Source organism: Silene latifolia, chromosome 9, assembly GCF_048544455.1.
Source record: "Silene latifolia isolate original U9 population chromosome 9, ASM4854445v1, whole genome shotgun sequence".
Classification (NCBI taxonomy): Eukaryota; Viridiplantae; Streptophyta; class Magnoliopsida; order Caryophyllales; family Caryophyllaceae; genus Silene; species Silene latifolia.
This window is the reverse complement of record NC_133534.1, coordinates 70439757-70463156: the sequence shown is the minus strand read 5'-3', so window position 1 is coordinate 70463156 and position 23400 is coordinate 70439757. Positions and strand designations below refer to the sequence as shown.

At 38.9% G+C, this 23400-nt stretch overlaps 1 non-coding gene across 1 annotated transcript; it reads right to left on the bottom strand.

Annotated features, from left to right (window-relative positions):
• Window positions 1–3479: 3479 nt before the first annotated feature.
• On the bottom strand, window positions 3480–3586 carry LOC141604041 (small nucleolar RNA R71). The gene has a single exon (XR_012525866.1). It is a non-coding gene; the product is annotated as a small nucleolar RNA R71 (small nucleolar RNA).
• Between the last annotated feature and the right edge of the window lie 19814 nt (window positions 3587–23400).

Sequence of the window (23400 nt, the reverse complement as noted above, 5' to 3'; positions counted from 1 at the left end):
TTCTGACTCTCAGAACGTTGAGTTGTTCGTAATAGACAACCCATAGAAACATCACGAAAATAAGCTGGGATCCATTTCCTCCTTTTTCTAAACATGGTTGACAACCAGTAATAACCGTCAAGATTATGCTCATTGACCAACTGACACCACTTTTCTTCAAATTCAAGAGGTTCTAACTCAGCATCCCAAACAATAGCATTCAAACGGCTGACAAAATCAGTATCTCTCGAAATTGCAGGCCCAACCTTATCGGTAAGCTTTTGCATGATATGCCACATGCAATATCTGCACTTAGCATGTTTGAAGACAGCACGCAAACCCAGCTTTATTCTAGCACACTGATCAGTTATTATACAGTGTGGCTCTCGCTGTCCCATAGCATCAAGGAACTTTTGAAAGACCCACGTGAACGAATCTTCATCCTCATGAAATAGCAACGCCGAAGCAAAAGTAACTGACCTTTTGTGGTGGTCTACGCCAGTAAAAGGAGTGAAAAGCATACAATACTTATTCGTACTGTAAGTTGGATCGTAAGTGATGTAATCACCAAACAAAGCATAGTTTCTACGAGACTCTGCATCACACCAAAACGCACGAACCAAGCATTTACCAGAATCCACCTCATAAGTAAAGTAAAAACCTTCAGTGGTATCACGTTTATCCTCAAAATAGTTAACAAACAGTTGAGCATCCCGGTCTCCTATGAAACATTTGATATCCCTTCCAAAATTCTTAAAATCAACCAGTTGAGCTCCAACATTCTCATAGCCATCTACATATTCCTTGAAATTTCTAAATGCCCTTATTGGCCCTTGATTAACCCTTGAATGATCAATAATTGTCTTTTTATGGTAAAGATGGAGGTGCCTGTGTTTTTTTTGAAACTGTTGATTTCTAAGTGAACAAAGACGGTGATTATGCCACTCACGAAACTGAAAAACAACATAACCATCCCCATTATAGCGAACTCAATCATAGCAGTACAACCAATCCTATTTAATTTAGTGTTCCTGATATCAAAAGGCCTGGGAGTTGCCTGCTCCTTTCCACTATCTAAAACAGTAGCCTTCCTCTTACGATCTCTAAAACCTTCACGGTTGCAAACAACAAATTTATACTTCACATCACCAGAAACAGACCTTTTTTTGATAAGACTTCCTAGGTTCAAAACCACATGCTTCTGCATACACATCACAAACACTAATAGCTTCTTCCAACGTCCCAAACAACTGGCCAATATAAGTGATGCGTGTCTTTTATATGATGTTTTATACCTCATTTTACACGCATTTCAGAGCTCATTTGTGTAGTTTAAGCTACCATTTTCCCTATTTCCGTCTACTTTCGTGTTTTTGTACATTATTGCAGAAATGTGAAGAATTCAAAGGGAAATTGAGCTAAATACGTCCTCGAGCATCCTGCATTGCATTTTGACATGGGGTATTCACTTAAGGAACGAGCTTGGTGCGCATTTCAAGGCCCGAAAGACAAATCCACGAGATCATAGAAGTTAAGTACCAGCTAAAGCAGTCGATCGACCAGTACCCTTAGTCGATCGACCAACTCACGGGATCCAGAGGCTACTGTACACTGCTAGTCAGTCGATCGACCACCATGCTTAGTCGATCGACCACACCGCTACTTCAGACGAGAATTAAAAGACCGAGGAATAGAAAGCCCAAAGCGATATTAGGTTTAGGAATTATGTTACGTATACTTTCTATATAACGTAACCTAGTTCAAAGATACAATGATCCGGTTTTTATTCAGAAATTTACCTAGTTTTACATTGAGTTTAGTTATTAAATAATTAGGGTTTGGGATACTATTTCGCATCGGATTTTCGTTGTGCTTTCAATCATTCCGTTACAATTCTTCTGCGATTTTGGTATTCTTCTTATTCCAGTTTATTACTTTAATTGCGTTCATAGATATAGAATTGTTAGTTAGTTCCCGAAACCATAATTATCGTTTTATGCTAGCCTTTTGTTCCGTAGTTTTAATTATGAATTCTTCTGTTTATTTCATCAATCTTATTGTTGTTATCATTCTTAGTATGAGTAGCTAAATTATTCGTGCTAGGATGTAGGGGAATTATAGTGTAAGCGGCGTAGAATAACACGGACTGAATCGCGTGTCAGTCGATCGACTGACATACTTGGTCGATCGACTGACCACGTGAGGTATACCTTCGTTTTAATTGTTTTAAATGTTATATTTGACGAATTGAATGCATGCGACCAGTTGAATGCTTATTATATGACTGACCCGTTAGATTGAGAGATAGGGACAGTTGTTAGATCACCAATTAAAATGACTAAACTATGCTGAGATCGAAAGATATGTAAAGTTTAGTTTATAAGTCACTTTTCAGGACGAGAGTCAATATTAGTGATATTAGGGACTTATAGCGAGATCGAAAGATGCTATCTGTTAAGAGTGAAGCTTGACCCCTCTTGTTTCCCGCCTCATGTGTTTGATTTAAACCGACTTAGTTTGCTGCCGCCGAAACTATAGTGAACCGACCATCCTAGTACCCCTTCTTTTATCTGTTTTATCTGTTTATTCAGTTTATTGTCTTTTATTGCTATTAGTATAGACCAAATCAAATCAACCCCCACTTTCGTTACCTTAGACTAAATTAAACAATTAGAAATTACATTCGCCTCCTTGTGGTTCGACCCTGTTACCACTAGCCTAGGTTAGTTTTAATAGGAAATTATAAATCTTATTTTTGGTACTCACAAATGACGGGTATCAAATTTTGGCGCCGTTCTTTGGGGAGGCAATTGTTCTAATTTTTAGTTGTTTTTATTTAGTCTTTCTTAGTTTAAGGGACATCCGTTCCTTAAACTTTTCTTATATTCTTTTTGTAGTTTCTTCTTATGCGCAGGTCACAGGGTGGTGAACTAGTACCGTTCAATCCTGAGATTGAGAAATCCTTGCGCGAGTTGAGACGATCACAAAGGGTATTACCGACAGAGGAAGAGCTGAGTACTCTGTCAAGTTACTACGAGAACGCTCTGTTCGAGGAAGATCCACCTACATCTCCTGCTTCTATCTCTTCAGCTAAGACAGTCACTTCTCCGAAATTCCAGTCATGGTCAAGAAGCAACTATAACAAGTCATTCTCGAGCCGACACAGTAAAAATCTTTACAAGGGATTCGAATTACCTTGAGCTGATAGGAAATTCGAACCAAAGCCTTCCTATATCAACCTAGTTGAGAGGAACTATTCGGGAGCTGCAAATGAAGATGCAGCCAAGCATATGGAGATATTTATCGATTCATCGCCGCTCTATACCCCCGCCGACCGGTGTGACCCAGACCGTATAAAGGAGACCATGTTCATATTCTCACTCCGTGATGCTGCAAGGGAGTGGTACAGAGATCTGGACCGAGCCGCTCATGGGATCACCGACTGGAATTCCTTAGCCTTGGCATTTTACAAAAAGTACTTCTCTGCCTCGAAGACTAATGCCATTAGAGCTCAGATCACGAGCTTTAAACAAGGGCCGGATGAGAACTTTTATGAAGCATGGGTTCGTTTAAAGAAGCTGGTGCGAACCATACCGCACCATGGGTTCGAAAAATGGAGTCTTTGCAATCGCTCTATAACGGGTCAGTATGACGATCGAAGGCTATTTTGGATGTCATGACCAATGGCCGATTTGTTGAGAATATGGGAGAGACTAAGGGGTGGAAGATCATTGATGACTTAGCCACCCACAAGGCCGAGTATGGGAATTCCGGGGGAATCAAAGGAGGAGTCTTTGAATCTCCTTCAGAGCGCACTTGAAGCTCTCACTGCGATATTTGACAAGTATGAACTGGGAGGAGCTTCAAAGGGAGGTATTTACCAAGTAAATGCTGTGTCAGACGGTCCTTTCGTCTGCAGAAGGTGTGGAGCTGAGGGACATGTCTCAGAGAATTGTCCTAGTCCTTTCGAGTCTTGTGCTGCCTTTCAACACTATAGGCAGACAAACACCTACTATGAGCCTAATGTTCATCCCAACTTGAGGTGGAGTAGCCAGAATGTCCTAAATCCAACTCCACCTCCGCAGCAGCAGCAGCAGCAGCAAGCCTATGTACCCCCTCATCATAAGCAACAACAATATCAAAAACCCCCCCTATGTGCCACAGCAGCAACAATCCCAAAATTCCGAGTTTGCTGAGTTGAAGAACATGTTGCAAAAAGAGTCTCAAGCTAGAGAGGCTGGAATGAAACTTTTAGAAAGCCAAATTGCTCAATTGGCTAGCAAAAGTACCACTCGAGCTCCGGGACACTTACCGACTCAAACTGACCAGAAAGAGACCCTAAATGCCATTACTTTGAGGAGTGGGTCTACCCTGGAGGGGCCTGCCATGGTCGAGGATGCCCCTGCAAAAGGTGAAGCGAAACCGAGTCAGAATAAAGTTGTAACGAGTAATACAAAGAAAAAGGCGTCTACCAGGTATATCAGTCGATCGACTGATGTACCCAGTCGATCGACTGAAGTGCGGGTTACAGGAGCTTCTGGTCCTGTTCAAGTCAGTCGATCGACTGACCTCACTGGTCGATCGACTGAGGCCACTGCTGATATTGAGAAATTTCGTCCTCCAATGCCCAATAATTTGAGAGACCACTTATTTCGGGGTTCGACAGTCCCGAAAGTATTGGGGCAAGACCCGGGTGCTAATAGGTCCGTCTCGATTTCGAAGTTCGACCCAATGTCGGTCAATGGCTCACATTTGAGATGGTCTGATGAGGGGTCAAGCTTCAATAAAGAGAAGGTAGTGGACTTCCAGCCTAAGTCCACGGATGCCGGCATGCGTGATTTAGAGGAGAGGGCTAAGCTACTTCTTACAGCCCCATATCCAAAGAGACTAGTGCCGACAAAGGAACAGGTATCTTTCAATAAATTTGAAAATGTTGTTCGTAGTCTTAACGTACAAGTACCTTTCCTTGAATTAGTGAATCGAGTGCCCGCTTATATGAAGTTCATGAAGCAATTGCTTTCTAAAAAGAGGTCACTTGAAACCGTGCATACTGTTGCACTGACTGAGGAAACTTGTTCTTATTTGACTCACACTGCACCCCATAAGCTAGAGGACCCGGGTAGCTTTTCTGTTCCTTGTAATATAGGTACCTTCTCTATTGAGTAGGCATTATGTGACCTAGGAGCTAGTATTAGCGTCATGCCCTTAAGTCTTGCTAGGAAGCTAAAATTGACTAGGTTTGCAGTCACAGACATGACCGTTCAGATGGCTGACCGATCTGCGGTCCAGCCTATAAGAGTCCTAGAAGACATCCCTGTGCAAATAGGGAAGTTTTTCTTCCCCGTAGACTTTGTAGTCCTAGATATGCCTGAGGATGCCCACATACCTATCATTCTAGGTAGGCCATTTCTGCACACTGCTGGTGCAGTTATTGATGTTGGTTCTGGGACCCTGGCCTTCAAAGTGGGGAAGCATTCTGACACGCCTAAAATGTCGCACTTAAAGACGGCCAAATTAACAATTTATATACCACTAAACACACTAATTAGCACTAATTATAAACTAGTATAATAGCAAGCTAGGGATCGAACCCAAGAGAAGATGGGTTTTGCAATAGTGAAATTAAAAGAGTACTTAGAACAATTGTGACAACAATAACAACAAGTAAATAAAAGAGGGGGGTTTTGAGTTGAGTTTTCAATTGTAACCAAAGCAAGGGAATTCAAACAAGAGTGTAGAACAAGCAAACAACCAAGAATTTAAGATGGAAATTAATCAATATTAGGGAAGACCTAACCCGACTCAAAGCTAGGCACTTTAGTTGACAAAATCCTTCAATTAGTCCTTCAATTATATATTATCACCCTATTGTGAAGATAAATCTTCCAAATCTCCTAAATAATGGCCAAATGACAAGGAAATCACACTTAATCAAATAACCCAACTTATCAATTCTACCAAGTAGAAATCACATACATTGGACAAATTAATAAGAAGATATGAGCACAAGAGATTCAATAGGGGTAATTAGACACAATGAAATCACAATTAATTCCCAATTACAAGTTAATCCTTTACTTGCTAATTAAGCCAAGAAGAAATCACATTCATTAACTTAATAACAAGGTGTTGCAAATATGAGATTACAAGGAAATCACACTTTAGTAATCTCAACAACAATAAATTAAGGAACTTGATTAATTAAGCAACAAGGAAATCACACTTAATTACTCAACATAAACAAGGATTCCAAAATTCAATCAATAAACACAAAAGGATTAACAATGATAATTAAAATTAAAGAAGGATTAAAGGATCTTACAACCAAAGTTTAAGCCTTGAGTCGGATTAAGATTGGAGATTAGTTCTCCATAATTAAATCTAATACCCAAATTAAAGATGAAATTCCCAAATTACAAACTTGATTAATAAAAGTGACAAGATGATCCAAACCTAATTGCAAAACATTGTATTTATAACATCCCGTAACCTAAAACTTATGGGCTTAACAAAAGACAGGCCCGTAATACAAACGCTAATCAAAACTGTCAAAACCCAGAAAACTCGCACCGTGCGAGTTCTGGGCTTGGGAAACTCGCACGGTGCGAGTTTGCTCCTGAAGTCCGCCTTTCTTTCTTGATTCCTTTGCTCCTTTGGAAGGCCTCTTTGGTGCGTTTCTTCAAGCCTATCCTTGGCTCTTCCTTGGACATTCCTCTTCTATCTATTGGCTTCTTGATCTCCACTTTGAACCGTGCTAAATGGCAAAGCACTCGGAATTGGTCAAACAATGTAAAAATCGTCACAAACCACCCCTAAATGTTACCAAATGAGCTCAAATTAGTGCCAATATGTAGTAGAAATGGGAGCTCATCAAACACCCCACACTTAGCCCTTTGCTCGTCCCGAGCAAACTAGAATAAGACTACTCACCACCTAGGCCAAGTAGTATGGGCATTCCTCATTTACCACTCTTCATCTCACTTCTCCCTTCTTATATCATCCCTCTACTAAGCATATGGTCACTCTTCTTCATAGCTTCCACAAGTGAGTAAGTGACCCAAAAACCACCAACAAGAACTCTCTTCACTCACGCGCCCTCCTTATGACTTCCCTCATCTAAGATGATCCTAATTCCACCAATTTCACCAATACATCATTCCCAAAACTCAACACTTCCTCCTTATTACTCCCCCTTATCACTCCACTTAGTAATACAAGGCTACCATGGTCACTAAAGCTTCTTCTTCCAATCAATTTGGCAACCTCAAACACCTCCATTCTTCAACAATTCACAACAACTCATCAATCAAAACACAACTTTCCAACAAAGATAATACAAGTCACCACAATCCCATGCTTCAAGTATGCCAAGCACTAGTAACAAAGTAGTCTTCCAAATCCCCCTCCTAGCCTTGGCATATCACTATCCTACCCTTCCGGCCTTCTAGAGCTCCACCACTTATGTCACCAACTCCAAATGGAAATAGTCAAGTATGTGACATGATTTCAAGGCTTCAAAGAGGTCACATGATTTTTTAATTTTTCCTAATTCTCTCATTTTGCCTAAACCGCCCTTTCGGGTTTTCGGTTTAGCTCTTTTCCTCACCTCTACTCTCGTGGCTCGCACTCTTTTCTTCATTTTGCCCGGAGCGCCCTTTCGGGTTTTCACTCCGGCCTCGGCCACTTTCCCATTTTTGCCTAGGATGCCCTTTCGGGTTTTCATCCTAGCCGGGTTTTTTTTTTTTTTTTTTTTTTTTTTTTTTTTTCTTTTCGTTTTTCTGTTTTTTTTTTTTTTTTTTTTTTTTTAATTGAGAACAATGCATGGAATTGAAATATATTACAAAATTTACATGATATCAACTCATGTCCACCCCACACTTAAATCTTCACTTTGTCCCCAAAGTGTGAGGTAAACACTACACCTAAACTCACTCAAGAGTGTGAGCTTGAGGCACCTCCAAAGTCGGGAGGTCCTCCTCTTCTCCTTGCTTCTCTTCTACTTCTCATCCTCCCCCTTTCGGCGTTTGTTTCCGCAACCCGAGTCGCACTATACCCTTGGTATTGGGTGGGGAATTGTTGCATGAATTGAGCATTCATTGCGGCCACCATATCAAAAGTTGCATTTGAAGTATAACGCAACTCATCCAAATCTTCTTGATAATGGTGGTAGCGGTTTTCGGTGATTCCCCACCGCGCATTCTCCGTGATTTGCATTTGTGAGAGGGTAGATTCAATGCTTGAGACTCGGTTGGTAATGTTGGTTTGCCATGATTGAAAACCCGGGTAGTCGAATTGGTGGCCCGGAAAAGGATATTGTGGTTGTTGTTGTTGTTGTTGCATATGGGGAGGAGTGAAATGTGGCTCATCATAGGGGGCATTAGGCATGGGTTCATCAAATGGTGCATCATTAGGCATGTCACCAAAAGTTAGAGCCCCCCCCCCCCACTTGTGGTTGCTCTCCTCCCTCGTCCTCTTCCGGTTCAACTACTTGGGCTCTATCAACCCAAAGGTACACAAAATCATCATCGGGGGGCATGAAGAAATCTTTCGCACTCCCCCAACCCAAAGGTGGTGAGTCGGAGGGACGGGGTAAATACATGTAGTGCTTGGAATTTAGTCCACCCATGCACCAAATGACTAAGGGAGCGGTCTTGTCAACTACCTCAATCACTTTTGAGTGCTTCAAGTAATGATAGTCTATGAGACCACTACCATCAAGAGGGTAAGCATTGGGTGGAAATGACACACCCGTCTTTTGCACGATTAAGTCAATCATACCACCAATATAAATGGTACCCTTGGGGTTCTTTTGAAGTTCAAGGCACCCACTTATAAACAATTCCACCCAATCCGGCACCCCCCTCCCTTCCGGGGTCATTGACCAAAGAACTTGTATTTGATTGTATTGCATTTTGGTGGGTTCGGTCATGACCAAGAAATTTGTGTTGATGTGACGGCTAAGGAGGCGTAGGACCGGGTTGGGTATGGTTGTGTTCTTTGAGTTCCCGTGGCGTAAGTCACCCGTCATTTCGTTCCAAAAAGTACTCATTAAAGCTTTATCAAGTTTTTCCTTCACGGGGGCCTTGGTGATAAGTAAGGCCTCACGAACCTCATCAAATGACATTGTATGGGTGAGGCGGCATGCCCGGAATTTGATTCCCGGGACCTTGTCCCTCCCCAATTTTACTCTTTCCAACGATGACAAAAACTCAAAGGTGACACCCCTTCGGGTGGGTGCGGCAACATGAATGTAGGCTTCAAGCCCAACTTTTTCTAGTAGCATACGAGTTATGGGAAGCATTCCCAACTCGATAAGAAGGTTCTCATCAAGAAATTTGGTTTGTGCCACGGTAGACACCGCGGCAAACTTTCTCCAATTTGAGAGGACCTTGTCTCGGAGGCCCTCTTTTCCCGAATACTCATTTTCGTCAAAATCCGCGGCTCCCTTGGATCCTTTCGAGGAGGAAGCCGCAGTTTCTTTTCCTTTTCCCATTGTAGAACAAATAGAATCTCAGAAAAACACAATTTTTGAACAAAATTTTGGGTGAGGCAATTGATCAAACACCTAATATGCACTACAAAATTTGTTGTGCTAATTAGCTATTTGCCAGAAAAGAACACCTCACTAGTTAAAAGGGATTGTTTTAAGGACGAATCAAACATAAAAACACAACTAATATTCGAATTGATGGAGCACAAATTCGAATTTTAGTAGCTAGAATTGACAAGGAGAAGAATAAGGTGTTTATACCTCCCTTTGATCCTTGCTTGGGTTGTTTGGTGAAGAATGCTAACCCAAATTGCTCAAAATCATCCCTTAAAACCAATTTGCAAACCCAAATCTTCCACTTCTTCAATTTTTCCAAACCCTAGCTCGAAAATGATGGTGATTCCTCGAATTATTGCAATTTACCTTACCCAAATCGATGTTGGGAGATGAAAGTTGATGAAACTTGAAGGTAAATTGATTGATTTGGTTGATTTGAGAAGGATTTTGATGGTGGATTTTGGGTGTTTAGGGTTAGTGAGGAAGAGAGAGGTTGAATGTTGAATGAATTGGGGAAGAACAAATGAAGATATCGTGCGAATTTGAGCTGAAAAGGCGAGAATTCATAAAACTCGCACGGTGCGACAAACAGCCTCAGAAAACTCGCACCGTGCGAGTTCTCTGCTGGAAGTGCATTTTTCGTTGCAAAATTCTTCACTCTAGCAAATTCTTTTACCCATCATTCTTCCTTTCTTTCTTCACATATGCCCTTGAGTTGATATCCTAACACTAAAACACACATTAAACCATTCTAATATGCCAAAAACATTGGTGAAAATGCAAATGATTTAATTTATTATGCAAAAAGTAAAGGATGCAATAAATTTAAACATGAGAAATGCAATATAAACAATGCAACATGACAAATGCAATATAAACAATGCAATATGACAAATGCAATATAAACAATGCAATGCGGAATTTAAATATGCAAGGGAAGGAAATATTTACAAACTTTTGCCGTTTATTTAACGTCGATGGCTCGACAAAGTTGCACTTTCATCAATTTGAGTAAATTGGATCAACAAGATGGAGTGTTTCCACTTCACCCACTTCAATTCCTTAATAATAATGCTTTAACCTTTGCCCATTCACTTTCAAAACTTTCCCGGTCTTCAAACATTTGATTTCAATTGCTCCATGTGGGAAGACACGAACCACTTCATATGGTCCCATCCACCTAGACCTCAATTTACCGGAGAAAAGTCTAAGTCGATTTTGGAAAAGTAAGACTTTCTCTCCCACTTGAAACACTCTTCTTGAAATCATATTGTCATGCCATGCTCTTGTTCTTGCCTTGTAAATGGAAGCATTCTCATAAGCATCGTTCCGGATTTCTTCCAACTCTTGTAATTGAAGTTTCCTATGAAGACCCGCTTCATCCAATTGCAAATTGAACGACTTGACCGCCCAATAAGCTCGATGCTCTACCTCCACGGGTAGATGACATGATTTCCCAAAAAGTAAGCGGTAGGGTGACATCCCGATTGGCGTTTTGTAAGCCGTGCGATAGGCCCACAAGGCATCATCTAACCTCAAGCTCCAATCCTTGCGGTCGGGATTCACCGTCTTCTCAAGAATAGCCTTAATCTCCCTATTAGAAACCTCGGCTTGACCGTTGGTTTGAGGGTGATAGGCGGTTGAGACCTTATGAAGTACCCCATACTTTTTGAGAAGAGCACCAATGGCTTTGTTGCAAAAGTGAGTGCCCCGGTCACTTATCAAAGCTTTTGGAAAACCAAACCGAGAAAAGATGTTGGTTTTGATGAATTCTCCAACCACCTTTGCATCATCGGTCTTGGTGGCCTTAGCCTCCACCCACTTGGAGACATAATCCACCGCCAAAAGTATATAAACATGACCACAAGAAGCGGGAAATGGTCCCATGAAGTCAATACCCCACACATCAAATATTTCGCAATAGATCATGGGTGTTTGGGGCATTTCTCCTCTTTTTGAAATATTACCAACTCTTTGGCATCTATCACAAGTCTTCACTATGGCATGAGCATCTCGGAATAGTGTGGGCCAAAAGAAACCGCTATCCAACACCTTTCTAGCCGTTTTCTTGGCTCCAAAATGCCCGCCACAAGCATATTCGTGACTAAACCGGAGAATTGACATGATTTCGGTGTCCGGCACACACCTCCTTATCACTTGATCGGCACAAAATTTCCACAAATAAGGATCATCCCACACATAGTACTTGGAATCACTCTTGATTTTGTCTTTTTGATGTCGAGTCAAACCCGGTGGAAATTTGCCTAAGACCAAGTAATTCACGATATGTGCGTACCAAGGTTCGGTAGACATCAAGGCAAGAAGGGCTTCATCCGGGAAGGTCTCCTTTATTGAGCTTTGTGGTACCAAGGAGTCTTCTTGGATGATTCTACTAAGATGATCCGCCACCGTGTTGGTGGAGCCTTTCTTGTCCTTGAGTTCAACGTCAAACTCACTCAAGAGTAGTACCCATCTCATCAAACGGGGCTTGGATTCTTTCTTTGAGACAAGATGCCTCAAAGAGGCATGATCCGTGAAGATGATGACCTTGGCTCCAAGAACATAAGATCGGAATTTCTCTAAGGCAAACACCACCGCAAGAAATTATTTCTCGGTAGTTGTATAGTTCCTTTGAGCTTCATTCATCATTGTCGATGCATATTGAATAACATGAGGTGCTCTTCCCACCCTTTGGCCAAGTACCGCGCCAAGGGCATAATTGCTTGCATCCGACATGATCTCAAACGGTTCATTCCAATTGGGAGGTTGAATTATAGGTGCCGAAATAAGCTTCTCCTTGAGCATATCAAAAGCTCCCTTGCATTCTTCACACATGACAAATTCACAATCCTTTTGAAGTAGCTTGCATAGAGGAGCGGCGATCTTTGAGAAATCCTTAATGAAACGCCGGTAGAACCCGGCATGACCTAGGAAAGACCTCACTTCACGCACATTAGTAGGATAAGGCAAGGTGCGAATGGTATCGACCTTTGCCTTATCAACCTCAATTCCCCTAGAGGAAACAACATGTCCCAACACTATTCCTTCATCAACCATGAAATGACATTTCTCATGGTTGAGAACGAGATTGGTATCAATACACCTCTTTAAGACCCAAGTAAGATGACTCAAACAATCCTCAAAAGATTGACCATGGACGGTGAAATCATCCATGAATACCTCAATAAAGTCCTCAACATGGTCCGAAAAGATACTCATCATACACCTTTGGAACGTCCCCGGGGCATTGCAAACGCCAAAGGGCATCTTTCTATAGGCAAACGTTCCAAAGGGGCATGTGAAGGTTGTTTTTGTTTGGTCCTCGGGTGCGATTGGGATTTGAAAATACCCCGAGTAGCCATCCAAAAAGCAATAGAAGGCCTTTCCCGCTAACCTCTCCAACATCTGATCCATGAAGGGAAGCGGGAAATGATCTTTTCGGGTCACGGCATTTAGCCTACGGTAGTCGATACATACCCTCCACCCATTTTGAACTCGAGTGGGGGTCAAAACACCTTCATCATTCTCGACTACCGTTAGCCCGGATTTCTTTGGGACAACTTGGGTTGGACTAACCCATTGACTATCGGATATAGGATAGATCATACCTACATGAAGGAGCTTGAGTACCTCCTTCTTCACAACATCCATCATTGGAGGATTCAAACGTCTTTGTGGTTGTCTAACGGGCTTTGCTTCATCTTCAAGAAGAATTCGGTGCATGCATAAGGTGGGACTAATGCCTTTGATGTCGGCCATTGTCCACCCAATTGCTTCCTTGTGTTGCTTAAGAACTCGGATGAGAGCCTCTTCTTGCTCCTTAGTAAGCTTGCTTGAAATAATTACCGGTAAAGTTTCTTCATTTCCTAGAAATGCATACTTCAAGTGGCTTGGTAAGGGCTTCAATTCAACAAAGAGGAGGCTTGACAATAGAGGGAACAGGTTTCTCCTTTGGTAGCTCTTCTAACAATTTGGAAGAAAGGAAGAAAATTTCCCGGACAGGCATAACTCGCACGGTGCGAGTTTCCCATCCCTAACTCGCACGGTGCGAGTTCTCTCTCGTAGTCCGGATTTCTTCCTTTTCTTCCCATTCTTCCATTGGGGGATTTTCCTCTAAGTCCTTGATTGTTTCCTGCACATCACAAGACAAAGCATACCCCGTATCTTCTCCAACCAATCCATTAGTCAAAACAACATTTAATGGATCAACTTTGCACAATTCATACACGGTTTGCACAATTGGCTCAAAAATTTCAAGAAAACACAAAGATGAAGTCTCGGACGGGTATTTCATGGCCTCATGTATGCTATACTCAATCTTTTCCCCCTCAAATTCCATTGTGAGGCGGCCACTAGATACATCAATCTTGGTGTTAGAAGTTCTCATGAAAGGCCTTCCCAATAGAATGGGAGTGGAGCCTTTCTCGGGTTCCATTTCAATCACATAGAAGTCGGCGGGGAAAAGCATTCCCCCCACCTTCACCAAGACATCCTCCACAACCCCTTTAGGATAGATATTGGACCTATCGGCCAAAGAAATGACCGTACGAGTCGGTTTCAAAGGTCCTAACTTAAGTGACTCATAAAGGTAGTTGGGCAAGACATTAATGGATGCACCTAAATCAAGCATAGCATGTTGACAATCCAAATCACCAATTTTACAAGGGATGGTGAACATGCCCGGGTCACTACATTTTTGTGGCAACCGTTTTTGAAACATTGCCGACACATGTTCACTAGCCCTTACCTTTTTCATGCTCTTAGCCTTGTTGGTCCTCTTAGTAGTGCACAACTCTTTCAAAAATTTTGCATGCTTGGGTACACTACTAAGAAGATCAAGAAGAGGAATGTTTACCTCCACTTTACGAAAGATATCATAAAGGCTTGAAGTCTTCTTGTCAACTATCCTTGTATCGTTCAAAGCACTTGGAAATGGAGCTTGTGGCTCATATTCCGGAAGAGGTTCATGTACCCTTACTTGTTGGGGTGAAGATGTTTCCCCTTGTTCCACTACCACTTCAATTTCATCTTCAACCACATCTTCCACTTCATGAACAATAGGAAGTGGTCTTGTCTTCTTAGGAGCTTTGGGTGCCTCTTCCAACTCTCTACCATTCCTCACAGAGACCGCTTTTGCTTGTTCCTTGTTCGGTGGGGGAATGGTGTGAGATGGGAGACTCCCTCCTTGGTTGGGTTGGGAATTGAGTGTAGTGAGGATTTGACCAACTTGGGTCTCAAGGTTAACAAACCTAGAGTCGGTGAGTCGGTTTTGTTGAAGCACGGCATTTTGAAATTCCTTGGTATTTTGTAGCAAGACTTGGCTTTCTTTTTGCATTGTCATTTGATTCATAGCAAGTGTTTTCATCATCTCTTCCAAGGAATTTTGGGGTTGGTTTTGATTTTGATTTGGCTTTTGAAATGAAGAGTTTGAAGCCCCTTTTTGATTTTGATTTTGGTTTTGATTTTGGTTCCCACCCCACCCCATATTTGGATGAGATTTCCAACCTTCATTGTAAGTGTTAGAATAGGGGTCAAACTTCCTAAAACCAATAGCTTTCACCGCTTCAATTGCTTCCTCCGTTTGCAAAGACGGACACCCATCGGTGGGATGAGTTGGGTCATTACAAAGACCACAAAATTTCACATGAGAAGTACTCCCACCACCTTTTGTAAGTTCCTTCACCAAATTAGTGAGAAAGTCAACTTTCTCCTCCATATGGTTTGAACCTTGCCTTGAAGAGGATGTTCCACTTGTCTTCTTAATTCTCCTCCCAAAATTCCTAGAGCTTCCTACCAACCTTTCAATCAACTCATTTGCTTCTTGGACCGACATGTATTCAATTCCACCTTGGGTGGCGGCTTTAATCATTCTAGCATCATCCTCAAGTAAACCACCACAAAAGTTCAAGAGAAGGTCGTGGTCGGTGTACCCATGGTATGGGCAACTAGCAAGAAGTTGTTTAAACCTCTCCCAATACTCATACAAGTTCTCTCCATCCAATTGCTCAACATTACTTATTTCTTTCTTCAATTGAGATGAGAGACTAGCGGGAAAATACTTTTCTAAGAAAGCCCTCTTCATTTGATTCCAAGTGGTGATGCTCCCGGTAGGGAGATAATAAAGCCAATCATTTGCCGCGTCCTTGAGTGAGAAAGGGAAGGCCCTTAGTTGAAGTTGCTCATCGGTAACCCCATTAGGCTTCATGCTTGAGCAAACAACATGGAATTTGTTGAGGTGCTTGTTGGGATCTTCCGTGCTAAGCCCATGGAATTGGGGCAATTGGTGAATTAGCCCGGACTTCAACTCAAAGGTGGCATTTTCCGCCAAGGCCGGAAAGGAGATACACAAGGGCACTTGTGTGAGATCCGGGGCGGTAAGTTCCTTAATGGTTCTAGGCCTCGGTGGCCTCTCTCCATCACCATGTGGTTGATCTTCCATGATGATTTGAATGGGTATGGGTTGTTCAAAAGGGATGTTGTTATCTTCTCCTTGGTCTTGTTGAAAACCGGAATCAATTTCTTCAATAACCGGGTTGTCTCTTCTAATACCTCCTCCTATCCAAGCAAGTGATCTTTGAATCTCCGGGTCGAAAGGAAAAAGTGGTTCTCTTGAATTCCTAGTATTGACCATAAACAATTCTACACAAGAGCACACAATCAAAAAGTTCACAAAAGTAAAGAACAAGACACTATCAACAAGAAACAAAGACTACTAACACAACTATCCTAAAAACACAATTAACAAACACTAGCAAAACCGTTACCTTCCCCGGCAACGGCGCCAAAATTTGACACGCCTAAAATGTCGCACTTAAAGACGGCCAAATTAACAATTTATATACCACTAAACACACTAATTAGCACTAATTATAAACTAGTATAATAGCAAGCTAGGGATCGAACCCAAGAGAAGATGGGTTTTGCAATAGTGAAATTAAAAGAGTACTTAGAACAATTGTGACAACAATAACAACAAGTAAATAAAAAGGGGGGGGTTTTGAGTTGAGTTTTCAATTGTAACCAAAGCAAGGGAATTCAAACAAGAGTGTAGAACAAGCAAACAACCAAGAATTTAAGATGGAAATTAATCAATATTAGGGAAGACCTAACCCGACTCAAAGCTAGGCACTTTAGTTGACAAAATCCTTCAATTAGTCCTTCAATTATATATTATCACCCTATTGTGAAGATAAATCTTCCAAATCTCCTAAATAATGGCCAAATGACAAGGAAATCACACTTAATCAAATAACCCAACTTATCAATTCTACCAAGTAGAAATCACATACATTGGACAAATTAATAAGAAGATATGAGCACAAGAGATTCAATAGGGGTAATTAGACACAATGAAATCACAATTAATGCCCAATTACAAGTTAATCCTTTACTTGCTAATTAAGCCAAGAAGAAATCACATTCATTAACTTAATAACAAGGTGTTGCAAATATGAGATTACAAGGAAATCACACTTTAGTAATCTCAACAACAATAAATTAAGGAACTTGATTAATTAAGCAACAAGGAAATCACACTTAATTACTCAACATAAACAAGGATTCCAAAATTCAATCAATAAACACAAAAGGATTAACAATGATAATTAAAATTAAAGAAGGATTAAAGGATCTTACAACCAAAGTTTAAGCCTTGAGCCGGATTAAGATTGGAGATTAGTTCTCCATAATTAAATCTAATACCCAAATTAAAGATGAAATTCCCAAATTACAAACTTGATTAATAAAAGTGACAAGATGATCCAAACCTAATTGCAAAACATTGTATTTATAACATCCCGTAACCTAAAACTTATGGGCTTAACAAAAGACAGGCCCGTAATACAAACGCTAATCAAAACTGTCAAAACCCAGAAAACTCGCACCGTGCGAGTTCTGGGCTTGGGAAACTCGCACGGTGCGAGTTTGCTCCTGAAGTCCGCCTTTCTTTCTTGATTCCTTTGCTCCTTTGGAAGGCCTCTTTGGTGCGTTTCTTCAAGCCTATCCTTGGCTCTTCCTTGGACATTCCTCTTCTATCTATTGGCTTCTTGATCTCTACTTTGAACCGTGCTAAATGGCAAAGCACTCGGAATTGGTCAAACAATGTAAAAATCGTCACAAACCACCCCTAAATGTTACCAAATGAGCTCAAATTAGTGCCAATATGTAGTAGAAATGGGAGCTCATCACATTCTATTGTCTTCGCCCAAACAGCTAGGAAGAAGGACCCCATGTGGCCTGTCACCTGTAACACGGTTTCTGAAAAGAAATCATACTTTGTGCTTCCTGATATGCCTGTCTCTACTCCTATTCCTGTTATAACACCTCCGCCCCAGACTGGGAGCAAGAAGGATGAAGATTCTGTTGTTTTGGACATTACATGAACTGGTTTGGGGAAGGAAGAGCCGTGGGTTGCTCCAGCTGTGAAGGAGCAAATCGTTTCGAGAGGCGGTCTTGGATGCCTGAGTTATGCCACTGATGAGGAGCTTGAAGATGAGCCAGCCAAAGTGAGACAGTCCGACTTGGATTTTGATGAGTCGGAAGAGGTCATTGATTGGGGAGATGACAAAGCTGTTGATCCGTCAAGCTCTACGGACAATGAAGTTGAGAAAGGTGCTGCTGAGAAGATAAGCACCGTTGAGGCTACCTCTTGTAGCCAGAAGCCGACGAAGTGGGCCATACCGTGGTCGTTCTTGATCAACTATTAGTTGATCACCTGCTTTACAAACATTTTATTGCTTTTAAACTCTTTTTATTACTTTTGTGTGCGCGAGACTTCGCATTTATTTTGTTGCTTAGGATTTTTAAGTACTTTAGACTTTACTTTGGGTTTTGCGCAATTTTGGGCGCGTATTATTGTGCATTTACAGGTTTTTAGACCCCATTAGCTCAAGTAATTGAGCAAATAAAAAGAAATCAGAAAGTTACAGCAGCTTTCTCAGTCGATCGACTGCCTTTCATGGTCGATCGATTGAGTTGCGGGTCTCAGGAGTTTGGCCCTGTTCTTTCTGGCTTTTTAGAGCTGAATCAATCAATCAATCAATGGAGCTGAATCAAATCGAATCGAGCCAATCGAATCGAATGGAGCTGAATCAATCAATCGAAATAATCAATCAATGGAGCTAAGCCGAATCAATCAATCGAATGGAGCTGAGCTAAACTGAACTAAGCTGATTAGAGGTGAATTGAACTGAAATAATATTAATATTAATATTAATATTAATACTAAATATAATAAATAATAATAATAATTATTATTATTATTATTATTATTATTATTATTATTATTATTATAGGTATTAATATTAATAATAATATTATTATTATTATTATTATTATTATTATTATTATTATTATTATTATTATTATTATTATTATTATAATTATTATAATTATTATAATTATTATAATTATTACTATTATTATTATTAGAAGAAGAAGAAGAAGAAGAAGAACATTAATAATAATAATAATAATAATAATAATAATAATAATAATAATAATAATAATAATAATAATAATAATAATAATAATAATAATAAAACTAATTTGAGTGATTAACAAGGTAGCCACCATGAACCACTGTTCGCCATCAATCTAATTAGGTGAAATAATGGAGCACCAATTTGTTAGATTGATGTGCAAACTCTAGCCGTTTATCATCCTAATTTGACAGATTAGGTAACCACCACAAAGCACCAACAATCCTAATTTAATTAATTAGATAAATAAAAATCGACAGACCCTAATTTCATCTTTAACAAATAAATAAAATTTGGTTGATTAATTAAAACTCAACAAATAATATTAATAATTGATAACAAGTAAATTAATTAATTATTTTAAAAATTAGAATTCATCTTGTAAGTTTTAAGTCATTTGAGCAATTAAATTAAGTTTTAGGGAAAAATATTGATTTAAGAGTTCACTTGATTCAGTTTGAGGTGAAAAGGGTACAAAATAGAATGTTATGAAAAAGTGGGTGTGAAAGAGTAAAGTTCGTATATGAAAAAATAATTACGTATTAATAATAGTAATATTAAAATTAACAATGTTATTAATAATATTATTATTAATTAATATTCATAAGAATAATAATAATAATAATAATAATAATAATAGTAATAATAATAATAGTAATAGTATTAATTATATTAATATGAATATTATTGATTTTAATAACCATAATATTCATAATAATAAAAATAATGAGGATGATTAATTAATAATAAATTAATGATGATGATGATGATGATAATAATAATAATAATAATAATAATAATAATAATAATAATAATAATAATAATAATAATAATAATAATAATAATAATAATAATAATAATAATAATAATAATAATAATAATAATAATAATAGTAATAACAAATAAATAAATAAAAATAATAAATAATAAATAATAATAAAATAATATTAATATTAATATTAATATAATATTAATAAAAACTATTAAGTTTAAGATTCGCAAAATTGAAATTGGCTGAATTAGTGGAGCTGAATCAAGTGAGCCGAGCCGAATCAATGAAGCTTTAATGAGCCGGATCTGAATCAATAGAGCCGAATCGAATCGAATCGAGCCGAATCGAATCGAATAGAGCCGAATCGAGCTTAATCGAGCCGAATCAATCAATAGAATAAGTAGAAATGAGCCGAATCAAGTGAGTGAAAATAAGCCAGAAAGAACAGGGCCTTTATGTTCCTGTTCAATTCTGGTCGATCGACTGCCATCTATGTGAAGGAAATGTAGATTCATATACATATAAACATACTCATATATGTCTAAACTAATTTGTCATAAAATTAAAATGGATTTTATGCATGCAAACAATATAACAAAAGAGAAGAAATCATATCCTTACATAGATGTTTCGGTTTTATGGGGCACAAAAGAAATCTCCTTTTCTTTTGTTCTTGAGCTTTCCTTATGGATGAACAAGATCTAAGTATAAGATCTCTCCCCAAGCTTTATACCCAAGGCTAACTCTTAATCTAATTAATATTATTTGATCTAGTATAATATTAATCTTATGAAAAATTGAACCAAAATATTTGGTATTTTAGCTCTCAAAACCGGTTGAGAGAAGAGGAGAGGAAGAGAAATTATTTTTATCTCTCTAAAAATAATTATGTTGAGTGAATGAATAATTATCTTACACACACTATGCATATAGTGAAAGATAAAATAAAAATGAAAAAGAACCCTTGTTCTTTCCAAGGGAGAACCGGGTAGGGTGAGGGAATTGGCCTATGCATGGCCTTTGTGCTCTTACACAAAAGGCACTAGGTATGCATGCCTACATTAGATAAATGATGATTAATCCCACTAATCTAAATTAACATAATATGTTAATGATTCCCAATATTTCGGTCCACATTGTATTATGGATTCCATATTATTTTTGTCAAATGTCAATATGTCACATGTCATATGTAACATAAATTGTTTATGTATTTTTAACATATTAAAAATCAACGTATTAATAAAAATACGTCATATACAAAATTGACTTAGTAATTCATAATTACTCGTACCAAAATATTTTACCGTTTATAAATCGCATTTATAATAATTCATTCAAATCCAATTGTTTCTTTAAACAATAATTTCATCCGAGTAATAATTTGATTACTCGGACCGTATCTCATTTAATCATATTTCAATTTGATACGTAAATTTTACTTCCAAAATCGTCCGTCAATTTTCAGTAATTTAATTAACTCGTAACATTATACGATTAATTAAATGATCAATTAAGAGTATCGCCCTAGAGGTATGACCTAGGGGTCAATCGATCACCACCGTCACACGACGCAAATGTCAAACTCTAGTCACCAATCATTACCGATATATGTTGACCATTTGACATAACAATATTACTTCCCAATTGTATTCTTTAAAATGAGATTTAATAATGATATTTAAATCATGTGATCGCACTATTGTTGAGGACACATTTCCCAACAATCTCCCACTTGTCCTCGACAAGTGTGCTCCACCAATTCTCTTGTCCTATTACTATCTCCCACTCAATGCAAGGTGTCTTTCGGTCGTACTTGCAAGTGATCATATCGAGAGTGGTTTCCTCGATCCGGAGAATAACCGATTGACCGGGACTTATCTATCATAGATACTTTCCGAGCGTGGCCACGCATTTCCAGTTCATTACTCCTCGAGTGGCCCCGAGATATTGTTATAACCCCGACTAGGGGTGGACAATTCCTATCGCACTCATTCCCTTCGACTAGCCACAGCCATCATAACCCAAAATATGCCCATTTGACCCCATTTACGAAGGTCGTAGTAACATAAATCAAAGTTAATCTGAAACTGTGCCGTCTTAGGCGAATAGTCTTTAGTCAAAAGAATCGACTCATTAGAATACTATAGTAGCTCTCGCCACGACTAGGCTATATAAATTTGCCAGAACTCTATAAGCGGTCATAAGGCCCGACAAAATGTTCCTAACAGTCTGCCTATGTGATCGACTAGTCATCTCACATGACTCTATGGCACTTGAACTTGCCATCAATCGCATCACACTCTAGTTACTTCGAGACGTCACCTCATACAAGTAACTATGGGCAAATACAATGTTAATCCGTGTTCACTTTAACGGGGTTCAATTGTCTCCACAACCCGTTTGGATGTAACAAAGTATAATAAAAGAGTTTTAAAATAAAACTCGAACGACAAATGCGATTATCACACATGAATAGTCAATGCTTGATTACTATTTCATGTTCTATAATCTAATTTGATCTTGTACGTAGTTGTTCATTTCAATTCAATTGAAATGACATGACTCATCATGTTTAGCCTTTGAGAAGGCTTTGGATAGTAGGTTTTATCAATTTCCTGTACCTTACTCAGCCTCACTACATACTCGTTTTCCTTTTGTAATGTATACATTTGCATTACAAAACTTTCTGAGTACGTGTCGAGATCCAATCAAGACATAGGCCCTCTAGCCTAAGAATAGCTCCCACTGTTTTCACAGTGTGCGGGACTCATCCTTCTTGCACATCTCATGATCACAAGTGTACTCAATTTCCGTTATAAATATCTCTCATTGTTCTTTATTTCCTAGAACGATTCTAGAAAATCTATTTCTTAATTAATATAGCCACAATGGTATCTTAACCATCTTAATGTGTTTTGATTATGGTTTTGTCGGAAACCATGCGCAATCTCAATTGTCAATTGTCACTTGTGTAACACCCTTACACAATATTGCATCATAAACACTTTGCTTTATAGCCTTAATGCTTCTGTAAGCACTTAAGGGTAATCTTTATGGCTTACTTGGTAAAGATTACTTAAATTCGATTTTGAAAACAATTCATCATACTTAAAGTATATGAAGTGTTATACATCTTTACTCATTTAATTGATCCGGCAGTGGAAGCAAATGGAATCAATCAAATATGTTCAATTTAATTGAACTAGTCATGAATCTTATCAACATAAGACTTCTTATTGATGCTAATATCATGTGGATTTATCTTCATAAATCCGGATATTCAAGATGTATTATAATACTCCAAAAGTCTTAAATCATTTTCAATGATCAATATGTCATCCACATATCGGACTAATTAAAATTTCCGTAACTCCCACTAAACTTCATGTACAAACACAACTTCTCGACTTATCGAGAAACGTTTTATAACATGATCAAAATGTTGATTCCAACTCATTGATGTCCTACTTAAGATTCTCTCTTAAGTTTCACATTATCTTAGGATTGCAAGAATCTATAAAACTTATGACATGTATTGAATACATTCCATCTATTGAAGAAGTGGGTTTTAGATTCACTTGCTGTGTATTTCATAATAATGAAATACAATCCCTAAGAAG